At 45.2% G+C, this 11,929-nt stretch overlaps 1 protein-coding gene and 1 long non-coding RNA gene across 2 annotated transcripts in view; one reads left to right on the top strand and one right to left on the bottom strand.

Moving 5' to 3' along the window:
* ZBTB7C (zinc finger and BTB domain containing 7C) overlaps positions 1-11,929 on the bottom strand; it is a 248,701-nt gene that overhangs the window by 204,466 nt on the left and 32,306 nt on the right. The window lies entirely within an intron of this gene.
* LOC308458825 overlaps positions 1-11,929 on the top strand; it is a 470,973-nt gene that overhangs the window by 194,326 nt on the left and 264,718 nt on the right. The gene's annotated exons all lie outside the window — the stretch shown is intronic.

Here is an 11,929-nt window from a genome sequence, read left to right on the forward strand (position 1 = left end):
CCAGTTCACATATTCTGTTCAGCAGTTCCCTCCCCTCTTTTAAATATCCTAATCAATAATCATAAAGATATTGTACTTTTAGATTTTTACATATTACATAGTAAACCCTTTTTTCATCTTCCCTTGTAACATTTCAGCTAAGAACCACTTAGTTTTTATCGAACATCATTCTAAACATGCCCGAAAACAAACAACTCCTTTCCTGCCCCGTGAGGAGTTTGACACATAATGTGGCACTTTGGGCAGAACAACTTGATTTTTTTAATAAATATTTTTTGGGAGGCGGGGGACAACGACAATATCGCCTTCACAGTTCTCCACCCTTCCATCTAAAGGGCACAATCTAGTCCTCCAGTGATTTAAAAACAAACACACACACACACCAAAAAAAGAAAGACTGCAAAGCTGAAGATGATTAGACGCCATGAGAATTCAGGCAGCAACTCCCCAAACTCTGCAGCAGAGCGAGACAGATGCAGAGGCAAGCTGTGAAGAAGATTCATCCAAGGGTTCCTGACCCCGTCTCACATGCCAGGATACCGAAAGAGAGGAAGTTGCCGGCGGCCATGGGAGATCTCTGGTGGTTGCACTGCGGCAAAGGGGAAAGGCCAGGCAAGTCAGAAACAGCCGCGTCCTGCTGTTATTGGTATTGACAATTAGAACGGAGAACGGAAGCAGGGAAGCAACGGTAATAGGATTTGTGCGGTGCTCTCCCCGAGAACTCAGAGGGCTTCCCATATTCATATCCTCATTTAAATAATAAAATACAGTGGTACTTCAGGTTAAGAACTTAATTTGTTCTGGAGGTCTGTTCTTAATCTGAAACTGTTCTTAACCTGAAGCACCACTTTAGCTAATGGGGCCTCCCACTGCCACTGCGCCGCTGCTGCACAATTTCTGTTCTCATCCTGAAGCAAAGTTCTTAACCTGAGGTACTGTTTCTGGGTTAGCGGAGTCTGTAACCTGAAGCATCTGTAACCTGAAGAGTATGTAACCTGAAGTACCACAGTAAAGGTTTGTCTGTGTTGCCATCCCCATAACTGAGATGGGGCTAACAACAACAACATCAACAACAACAACAACAACAACAATATTATTATTTATACCCCGCCCTCCCAGCCAAGACCAGGCTCAGGGCGGCTAACACCAGGTATAAAAACAATTGATTGAAATACAACTTAAAAACAAGATTAAAATACAACGTTAAAATGCAGCCTCATTTCCGTAGGAACTCAAATCAAAAACCTTTTTGGGGATGAAAACGTCAAATCTTCACCAAGGCCAACTATCCAGTCTGGTCCTACCTGGGCCAGAAAAAAGACAGGGAAGTCCCCAAATAGGAGTTCCATCACAGAAGGAGAAAGGAAAAAGGAAAGAGGGCTGAGGCTTAGTGCCCTTCCAAAATGGTTCTGTGAGTGCGTGTGTATTTCTGCAGGTGTATTCAAGATATGGGTGTTAGGAGGGAGGTAGCTCCTCTGATGGAGGAAGAAGGTGGTGCTGTGGTCAAAGCCACAGAATGTTCGAGTCCACACGATGGGGTGAGCTCCCATTGCTCTGTCCCAGCTTCTGCCAACCTAGCAGTTCAAAAGCGTACCAGTGCAAGTAGATGAATAGGTACCACTATGGCGGGAAGATAAATGGCATTTCCGTGCGCTCTGACTTCTGTCACGGTGTCCCGTTGTGCCAGAAGCAGTTTAGTCCTGCTGGCCACATGAGCCGGAAAGCTGTCTGTGGACAAACGGCGGCTCCCTTGGCCTGAAAGCGAGATGAGCGCCGCAACCCCATAGTCGCCTTTCACTGGGCTTAACCGTCCAGGGGTCCTTTACCTTTTTACTTTACCTTTCTGTGGATGATATCAGGAAAGGCAGGAGGGAAACAGAATCAACCAATCAGACGGGACTCATTGTGCAAATAATGTATATAAAGCCTGAGGTTTTTGGGGGGGAGGGAATTCCTTCACTGTTTTAGAGCTGCAATAAGGAGCATGATATCATTACGCGACTCCGAGTATATTTCACAAATCATTCTCCCATCAGTCTTGCGGGCTAATGCAACAGATGAACCTATTACGGTGGCAGATGCAACACTCTCTGCACTGAGCGGGAAATTGGTTGCAAAAACCCTTTCCCTCCCTCCCACTCCCTGGCCTCACTGCTGACCTGCGCTCATTTGCTCCCAAACCAGCAGGTTAGATGGAGATGTGGACCAAAGGGGGCTTGAGGGGGTCTTTTAAAGTGTGGAGCTTGGCAGGCGAACGAGGTGCTGAGCTCACCTGATTGACCTCCCTCCTAGTCCTCAGCAGGAGTAAGCTGGCAGCAGCTGATCTCATTAATAAAACAGGCCTTGCCTCCCTTGGGCTCACCGCGGTGCTCATCAAGATTTCACCTTATGCTCAAGCAGCCAGTGCCGCTCCATACCCCGCGCTGAAGAGAATCGGGGCTGTCAGTTCATCTCCGCCTGACATACCGGAAAGCGCGGAAAGACAGGGGGTGGAAAAAATACCCACACAAAATGTGAAATGGAGACAGGTTCCTCCTGTGACCTAAAGGATAAGAAGGCAGTGCCTATATTTAAAAGTGGCTCGAGGGGATAGCTAATGAGAACTGGCCCATTTAAGCTTTCCGCCCCGGCCCGGTCTCTCGAATCATCATCGTAAACACAGGCCCAGGAGAAAACTAAAACTTCCACGGCCGGTATTTAGGTTGCTACACTTTGCCATTTCAGGTTGGGCAAAATTCCACACTCCAGCGCTGTGGTCTAAACCACTGAGCCTCTTGGGCTTGCTGATCGGAAGGTCAGCAGTTTGAATCCCCGCGACGGGGTGAGCTCCTGTTGCTCTGTCCTAGCTCCTGCCAACCTAGCAGTTCAAAAGCACAACAGTGCAAGTAGATAAATAGGTACCGCTCCGGTGGGAAGGTAAACGGCGTTTCCGTGCGCTCTGGTTTCCGTCACAGTGTTCTGTTGCACCAGAAGCGGTTTAGTCCTGCTGGCCACATGACCTGGAAAGCTGTCTGTGGACAAACACTGGCTCCCTCAGCCTGAAAGCGAGATGAGCGTCGCAACCCCTTTAACTAGACTTAACCACCTTTAACTGGACTTAACCTTCCAGGGGTCCTTTACCTTTACCTTTTAGTAAAAGAAATGGAAAAGCACTCACAGGGGTACAGATTTGCGTTTTTATCTGTGCTCTCTGGTGAATGGAATTTCTAAACCCAAAAAACACCCTTCAGAGGCATATAGAAGCTGTATATTTTTTAAGACGCTTATTGTCAGAAGATTCAGGTAGGTAGCTGTGCTGGTCTGACGCAGTCGAAATATATTTTTATTTTTATTTTTTTAAAAATGTCCAGTAGCACCTTAGCAACCAACTAAGTTTGTTCTTGGTATAAACTTTTGTGTGCATGCACACGAAAGCTTATACCAAGAACAAACTTAGTTGGTCTCTAAGGTGCTATTGGACAATTTATTTTAAAAATATATATATTTATTGTCAGAAGGTTAAGGCATCATCGCCAACTGACTCTGTTTACCAGAGAGAGTTCTTATTCTCTGATACATGTCTCTTGGAAAACATCCGGTTTACAGCTCACCTTATCACACCCCTTTAAAAAGTCGTGACTTCCCCCAAAGAGTCCTGGGAACTGTTTGGAAACAGGGGTCTCCTAACAGCTCTCAGCACCCTAAACAGACTACAGCTGCATTCTTTGGGGGTGGGGGTGGGATATGACAGCCATCTTCAAATACCTGAAGTGCTGTCTTATGGAAGATAGAGCAATCTTGGGGTAACTGTGCCCCTGAAGGACCAGGTGCGCAGCCTGGGAGTCATTTTGGACTCACAGCTGTCCATGGAGGTGCAGGTCAATTCTGTGTCCAGGGCAGCTGTTTACCAGCTCCATTTGGTACACAGAATGAGACCCTACCTGCCTGCGGACTGTCTTGCCAGAGTGGTGCATGCTCTAGTTATCTCCTGCTTGGACTACTGCAATGCGCTCTACGTGGGGCTACCTTTGAAGGTGACCCAGAAACTGCAATTGCCGCCGGGACCACATAACACCAGTCCTGAGAGATCTGCATTGGCTCCCAGTACGTTTCCAAGCACAATTCAAAGTGTTGGTGCTGACCTGTAAAGCCCTAAACGGCCTCGGTCCTGTATACCTGAAGGAGCATTTCCACCGCCATCGTTCAGCCTGGACACTGAGGTCCAGCGCCGAGGGCAGTTCCCTTGCTGTGAGAAGTGAGGTTACAGGGAACCAGGCAGAGGGCCTTCTCGGTAGTGGCGCCCGCCCTGTGGAACGCCCTCCCTTCAGATGTGAAGGAAATAAGTAGCTATCTTATCTTTAAAAGACATCTGAAGGCAGCCCTGTTTAGGGAAGTTTTTAATATTTAACGCTGTGTTGTTTTTAACACTCGATTGGAAGCCACCCAGAGTGGCTGAGGAAACTCAGTCAGATGGGCAGGGAATAAATATTATTATTATTATTATTATTATTATTATTATTATTATTATTTTATTATATTGGCTTTTTTTCTGCTTCAGACAGCAGGACCCAAACCAATGGATTCAAAGGACAAAAAGGAAGATTCCAGCTAAACACCAGGAAGAACTTTCTGGAAGCAAGAGCTGTTTGACAGTGGGACGGGCTTCCTCAGAAGGTGATGGGCTCTCCTTCATTGGAGAGGTTAGATGGCCATCTGTCAGGGGTTCTTTAGCTGCGATTCCAACTCTGCAGAGGGTTGGACTAGATGACCCTTGGATCCCTTCCAATTCTAGGCTGCAATCTTGACATGAGGCACTACTGAAAAAAGAGCTTCCCTTCTTCCAAGAGGCCAAAAAACCCCACCAAAAATCACCACCACTGCATATTTCTAAAGCACCCAAGTTACGTAGCACTGATTCATAATCCGTTTTGGTGGTGGGAGCAAAGGAAAAGATGAGCAACTTCAGGCATGCATCAGGTGGTAACTTTTCCAAAGACTCAGCACTGGGCATCTGTTGTGTTTTGCTGCAGTCACTGCCAGTCCTCCCTCTGACCTCAACAGGAAGAAATCAGGGCAGACTCAAGAGCCTTGGAAAAAATCATTCAAATGGATGGGTGATATATTTTCCCCCTGCTGTTTGCAAGCAAATATAACTCATTAAGGAGAGCTGGGCGTTTCAGAAGAAAGCTAAAAAAATAATAATAATGGAGAAATGAAACATCTAGCATTTCATGCAAGGCTCCAAATTTCCTGCACCCGAAAACCATAAAAACCTAATTTGGCGTCAAAAAACCCAACCTTTTCTTCTTAACCATTTATTTCATTATTATTTTTTAAATCACTGTCCCATTGCCTTTACCAAGCGCTGGTGGTGGTTCACCACAACCACCGTAAAAACACGAAAGCAAATAATGGAGCAGAGGTCGTTTCCATACTTCTTTTGGCAAAGCTGACTCCTTGCTTTGAAGGAGACAGGCTTCCCAAGGAATCGGAAACTTGCTGGCGAGGGCTATCAGAAAACATGCAGAAAGAAGCATTAATGTTCCACGGCCACCTCAGGATCAGCGATCGCCTCTTTGGTCACAGCTCTACAAAGAGGAAAAGACTCTCTGGAACATTGGAGTCATTTATTTTATGTACCTGTTTAAATGGTTTTACCCCATTCACTCGCTGAGATTTGAAGATTCGCATAGCTGCCTTTTGTCCTTGCTTGGCGACATCACTTCTCTTCCGATGGGCTCCTCCTGATCTTGCTCACCACCCTCAAAAGGTAAAGGGGCCCCTGACCATTAGGTCCAGTCGCGAACGACTCTGGGGTTGCGGCGGTCATCTCGCTTTATTGGCCGAGGGAGCTGACATACAGTTTCCGGGTCATGTGGCCAGCATGACTAAGCCACTTCTGGCGAAACCAGAGCAGTGCACGGAAACGCCGTTTACCTTCCCGCCAGAGCGGTACCTATTTATCTACTTGCACCTTGACGTGCTTTTGAACTGCTAGGTTGGCAGGAGCAGGGACCGAGCAACAGGAGCTCACCCCGTCATGGGGATTCAAACTGCTGACCTTCTGATCGGCAAGTCCTAGGCTCTGTGGTTTAGACCACAGCGCCACCCGCATCCCTTGCTCACCACCCTTACTATTTATTAAATTTATATAGTATACAAAGTATATAAATACTTTCAGGCCAGCTGCTAACCTGAGCAACAAGCTAACTCTGAAATGGTAGCTGCTGTCATTCAAGGTGTCAGCACGAGTGTCCAAAGCCCTAAATGGCTTGTGGCCCAGTTACCTAAAACAGCTCCTTCTGCAATCTCCACCATTTTGGCCCCTACAATCAGCAAGAGGGGCTACAGGTGTCTGCCCATTTGACAACGCTGACAGGACCTTGTCATTTGAAGTTACCCATTTGTAGAATCCCCTCCATGGTGATTTCTGTCTCCGTCTTTATTAACTTTAAGGAGGGGTTTCAAAACATTCCTGTCCACCCAGGCATTTGATGGCTCAGATTCCGTTCCTGGCAACTCTGACATTATGAACTGTGAGAGTATGTGGTCCTCTTGAGACATTTTTACATGGCCAGTGGCGTAGCGTGGGGGGTGCAGGGGGGGCCGGCCGCACCGGGCGCAACATCTGGGGGTTAGGGTTAGGGGGCGCAAATCCACTGGTTATGGGGCGCAAATCCATGGGTTAGGGGGCATAAATTACTTGCCTTGCCCCGGGTGCTGACAACCCACGCTACGCCACTGTACATGGCTTTTAGATGTTTTTAAATTTTTTGTTTTGTTTTATTATTAATTGCACAGTTTTATCACTGAGGTATTTGCTGCCCTGGGCTCCTTTACAAAGAAGGGGAGGGTATAAATTTAATAAATATCACCATGTTGCTCCTCTACCTGGATGACTGTTTTATTCTGTCCCGTTATTCTCCTGGGATATCTTCGGGAGAAGAAAAGGAAATGCAGGAATCTCCACTAAAGCAACCATGACAGATGGCTATCCAGCTCCTGCTCCTCAACCCGGGGGCTCCCTCCTCCTCCCTCTTCAAAAATTCCTGGAAATCCTCATTTGGTAAAGAGACTAAGATTTATTCTTACTTATTTATTAGAGAGAAAAAGAGAGAGCTCTAGGCTCCTCATAGAACCATAATTCGCAGGGTTCCCTGTGGAGAGGGATTGAAGATTAACCCAGGGTTTCCAAATCTGGGTCTCCACCAGTTTTTGGACTACAATTCCCATCATCCCTGGCTAGCAGGACCAGTGGTCAGGGAAGATGGGAACTGTAGTCCAAAAACAGCTGGAGACCCAAGTTTGGGGAATCCTGGATTAAACTACGTTAAGAGTGCAATTTGGTGCACACTCACCCAGTAGTAAGCCTCCATGTGCACCACAGGATTTACTTCTGAGTAAACATATCAAGAGTCATGCTGCACACCTTTAACAGCTCTCCCTTACTGGATCAGGGCAATTGCTTTTTTAATTCAAAATTTCTATTCGCACTTAAAATAAAATAAAAACTTGCATAACTTAACTGGGTTTGGAAGCTGGTTGTGCCATGTAATTCTGTTACTCACTCCCAGTTCATGCTTCCCACCCAAAAGTATAATCATGTTTCCTAGCTAGAAAAGTGAAGCGGGAGGGAAACTATAAAAACACTTACGCAAAGGTCATAATAACAATCTGCAGAGATTTTTACAGCTGCCTCTCTCTTATTTGAGGGATCCGCTTCTAACCATCTCCTACGCGTTTGTTATTTTTGACCTTTGCACATGCTTTTTTTTTTAAAGGGGTGGGGAAGGCGGAGGAGGGGAGAACCCACACAGATTTGGAAGTGGTTTTAAAATCCAGGGCCCAAATATTGAGACTAAAATTTATAAATATGGGAGAGTGCCTGGCCACTCAGAATAAGCAGAATCATGGGCGTAGCGAAGCGGGACACATTTTTTGTTTTGTTTTATTTCTTGCTCAGTGCCCTTTTATTTGTGGGGGGGGGGGCAGAGAGAGAGAGAGAGAATATTTCTGGACTATAACACCTCCAATCCCAGGTGCATTTCTGTGAGTGTAGGTACCACCAAAGTCAAATACCCAACATGAAAACCTAAGTATGCTAAGGGCTAGAGGTGCAAAGGATTTCCCCACCCACAAAGGCCTGGAAACGATGCCTTATGAGGAACGGCTAAGGGAGCTGGGCCTGTTTAGCCTGGAGAAGAGGAGGTTAAGGGGTGATATGATAGCCATGTTCAAATATATAAAAGGATGTCACGTAGAGGCAGGAGAAAGGTTGTTTTCTGCTGCTCCAGAGAAGTGGACACGGAGCAATGGATCCAAACTACAAGAAAGAAGATTCCACCTAAACATTAGGAAGAACTTCCTGACAGTAAGAGCTGTTCGACCGTGGAATTTGCTGCCAAGGAGTGTGGTGGAGTCTCCTTCTTTGGAGGTCTTTAAGCAGAGGCTTGACAACCATATGTCAGGAGTGCTCTGATGGTGTTTCCTGCTTGGCAGGGGGTTGGACTCAATGGCCCTGGTGGTCTCTTCCAACTCTATGATTCTATGATTCACACATTCCAAATAAAAGTGCATACCTTCCAACATTTCTCTGATGAAAATAGGGGTGTCCTATTCTATTATTGGTAGTGAGAGCTGGACCATAAAGAAGGCTGATCGCCAAAGAATTGATGCTTTTGAATTATGGTGCTGGAGGAGACTCTTGAGAGTCCCATGGACTGCAAGAAGATCAAACCTATCCATTCTGAACGAAATCAGCCCTGAGTGCTCACTGGAAGGACAGATCCTGAAACTAAGGATCCAATACTTTGGCCACCTCACGAGAAGAGAAGACTCCCTGGAAAAGACCCTGATGTTGGGAAAGATGGAGGGCCAAGGAGAAGGGGACGACAGAGGACGAGATGGTTGAACAGTGTTCCTGAAGCTAGCAGCATGAGTTTGACCAAACTGCGGGAGGCAGTGGAAGACAGGAGGGCCTGGCGTGCTCTGGTCCATGGGGTCACGAAGAGTCGGACACGACTAAACAACAACAACAAATGCTGTTGTTGTTGTTCTACCCCATCCATCTGACTAGGTTGTCCCAGCCACTCTGGGTGGCTTCCAACATATATAAAAACATTATAAAACAACAAACATAAAAATTTTTCCCTATACAGGGCTGCCTTCTGATGTCTTCTAAATCTTACAGAGTTAGTTATCTCCTTGGCTCGGGGGGGGGGGGTCACATAACCCTCCAACATTTCTCCAATGAAATCAGGGACATCCTACCATAACCTCCAACATTTCTCTGGTGAGTTGAGGGGCGTCCTAAGGAAAAGTGGGACATTCCAGGATCAAATCAGAAACTGGAACGGCTTCTGTAAATCCAGGACTGCCATTGGAAAATAGGGATACTTGGAAGGGGCTGGACTGGATGACACATGGGGTCCCTTCCAACTCTACAATTCCTATGAAGCGTTAAGGAAATTATGGGGGGGGGCACATCTTTAAAGTTAAATGTTACAAATATTACGCCTGAATGTATCCTTTCAACTTGACAGCTCAGGGAAGTTACCTAGCTTTAAAAAATAATATAAAATCAACTCCTTTGCCAGTTTCTTTCATTCCAAAGCTATTTTCTCCTTGAAAAAGAACTCCAGGAAGTTCCCAGAGGTGACAATTGCTGAGCTGATTGTTGGCCAAGGAAAGCCTAATCCCATCACGGAACTTGCCAAGGAGCCAGAAATGCAAAGGAAGTTCTATTGTGCTTTGGGTGGTGGGACTTCAGAGGTGTTTGCCTATGCTAATCTTATACCTGAGTCTTGCCCTGCCATGTCTCCTTATGCTAATCTTGTACCAAGGACTTGTCTGGACATGTTTGCCAAGGTTAAACTAGTGTAACCCCTGTCTACCCCTCCCCTTTTGTGACATGTCAGTGATGTAGCAATGATGTAGCAATGATGCTGTACGAACTGTATTCTGGGATATGGTGGGAAAGTTTTAAAAGTCTTTGTCACCCCATCCTTGGGGTTCAAAATTCCTCTTTGAACCTGTTGCGCAATAAACTTTGATCTACAGCTATTTGCTCCGGTTGGTGGCTGGACTCCTTCCTTTATTCCACAGGGACCCGCGGGTTCTGCCCGACCAGCTGGGTGACTGAGCAGCCTCACACCTAGATTTTTCCGTAACAGAAGGCATGCAAAATTTTGCATCCACATTCAAAAGATGTGCTTGTAAAGGGAGAATCACAGAACGTGCCACAGCTCTGATTGTTGACACTGCTGGAAGCTACCGTTATAAGCATACAGACAAGCGATTGTGCCCCCTATTCGTAGGGAATATTTGAATGAGGTTTTGTCTTTCTTTCTTTCTGGAGTCCAGTGGCTATAAAGCCCCAGCCCGCTTCCTCAAGCGTTCCATGTACTTCCGATGGCAGAAAAGTTTGTTGTGACAGCTGCGGTGCAAAGGCAGCGATGGAAGCCATCTGTATTCATGGGGCAAAAGAGAAGGTCGCTGGAAAAAAAACCTCTGTAGAACGGAGAATATCGCACGTGATTTCCGCCTCCCTCCTGTCATCCCCACTACTGCAATAAACTCCTGTGGGTCCCTGCTTAATCAGTTCTTTAAAAGCCATAATCAGCGGCTTCGGAATGGGAGAAGGGCAATCACAGAAATATCAACCCTAATTGAAGTTCAGGGGCATGAGATTTGCCTGGAAAACTTAACCTTTAAGGGATCGTTGTTACACTCATGGTTACGGTTTAAAAGACACGATTCACCTTCCTTCCCCACCCCACCCGCCCCCACACTTGCTGAATGTGATTAAATTATGGCAACACTGGCGATTCATTTTTATCATAATGCGCATTTAAAAACAAAAACAAAACCAGAACTTTAGAGAATCATATGCAACATAATCAAATGCTTCCGGAAAACCCGAGGAAACCCATTTTAATAAAGGAAATGGCAAAATTAAGTTAGTGACATATGTAGACATATCTATATATCTATAGATGATGATAGATGATAGATAGACAGATAGATGATAGATATAGATGATGGATAGAGAGATAGATGTGATAGATAGATGATAGATAGATGACAGATGATATAGATAGATAGATGATAGATAGCGAGATAGATGATTAGATAGATAGATGATATAGATAGATAGATGATAGATAGATAGATAGATAGATAGATAGATAGATGATAGATAGAGAAATAGATGTTATAGATAGATAGATGATGATAGATAGATAGATATAGATAGATGATTAGATAGATAGATAGAGATGAGAGAGAGATAGGCCATTTTAAATTCATCAATTAGTTGGCTTCTCACGCTGTAATTAGAATGAGTCTCTATACCCTGAAGTCTCTACCCTAGTCTGGCTGAAACAGGCATGTAAAGGTTTGTACAGTTACACAATTCAAGCTAGTAATCCAGCACCCAAAATCTGTTTTAAAAGAAAACGCATAATTAATGGTTTCGAATCTTTTTGATCCAACAGTTTATCAGTGTTCTAAATATGGGAAAGAAAAAAGTTGAGTGGCCCGTTTTTAAGCTGAGGGGAAGAGAGCTGAAGGGCACACTTTAATTCCGGCTCCGATATGTCAGTGTACTGGAGAATGGGAAAGAATAATAACAACATTTCATTTTCATCTTCTGACAATGAGTACTAATGTCTGCGCCAGCTGTGCATGTCTGCCCCCTGCCCAAGCCAACAAGACTCTTGCCCCTTACAGTTCTCCTTAAGAGTTAAAACAAAGGCAGCTGATTATTAGGTTTTTAATTAAAAGGCATTAGCAATAACCTCATGCTGATTTACAAAGCAATAACCTTGTCTCCAAACTGAAGCGCTTCCATTGGCAAACTGCCATCAATAAGCAAACATCCACACAGAGAGAGACTCTATAAAAAGGCAAGATAGCATGGCAATTTTTGAGGCGTAAAGCAGAATTAATA

The sequence above is a fragment of the Podarcis pityusensis genome, assembly GCF_964106645.2.
Source record: "Podarcis pityusensis genome assembly, chromosome: 11".
NCBI lineage: Eukaryota > Metazoa > Chordata > Lepidosauria > Squamata > Lacertidae > Podarcis > Podarcis pityusensis.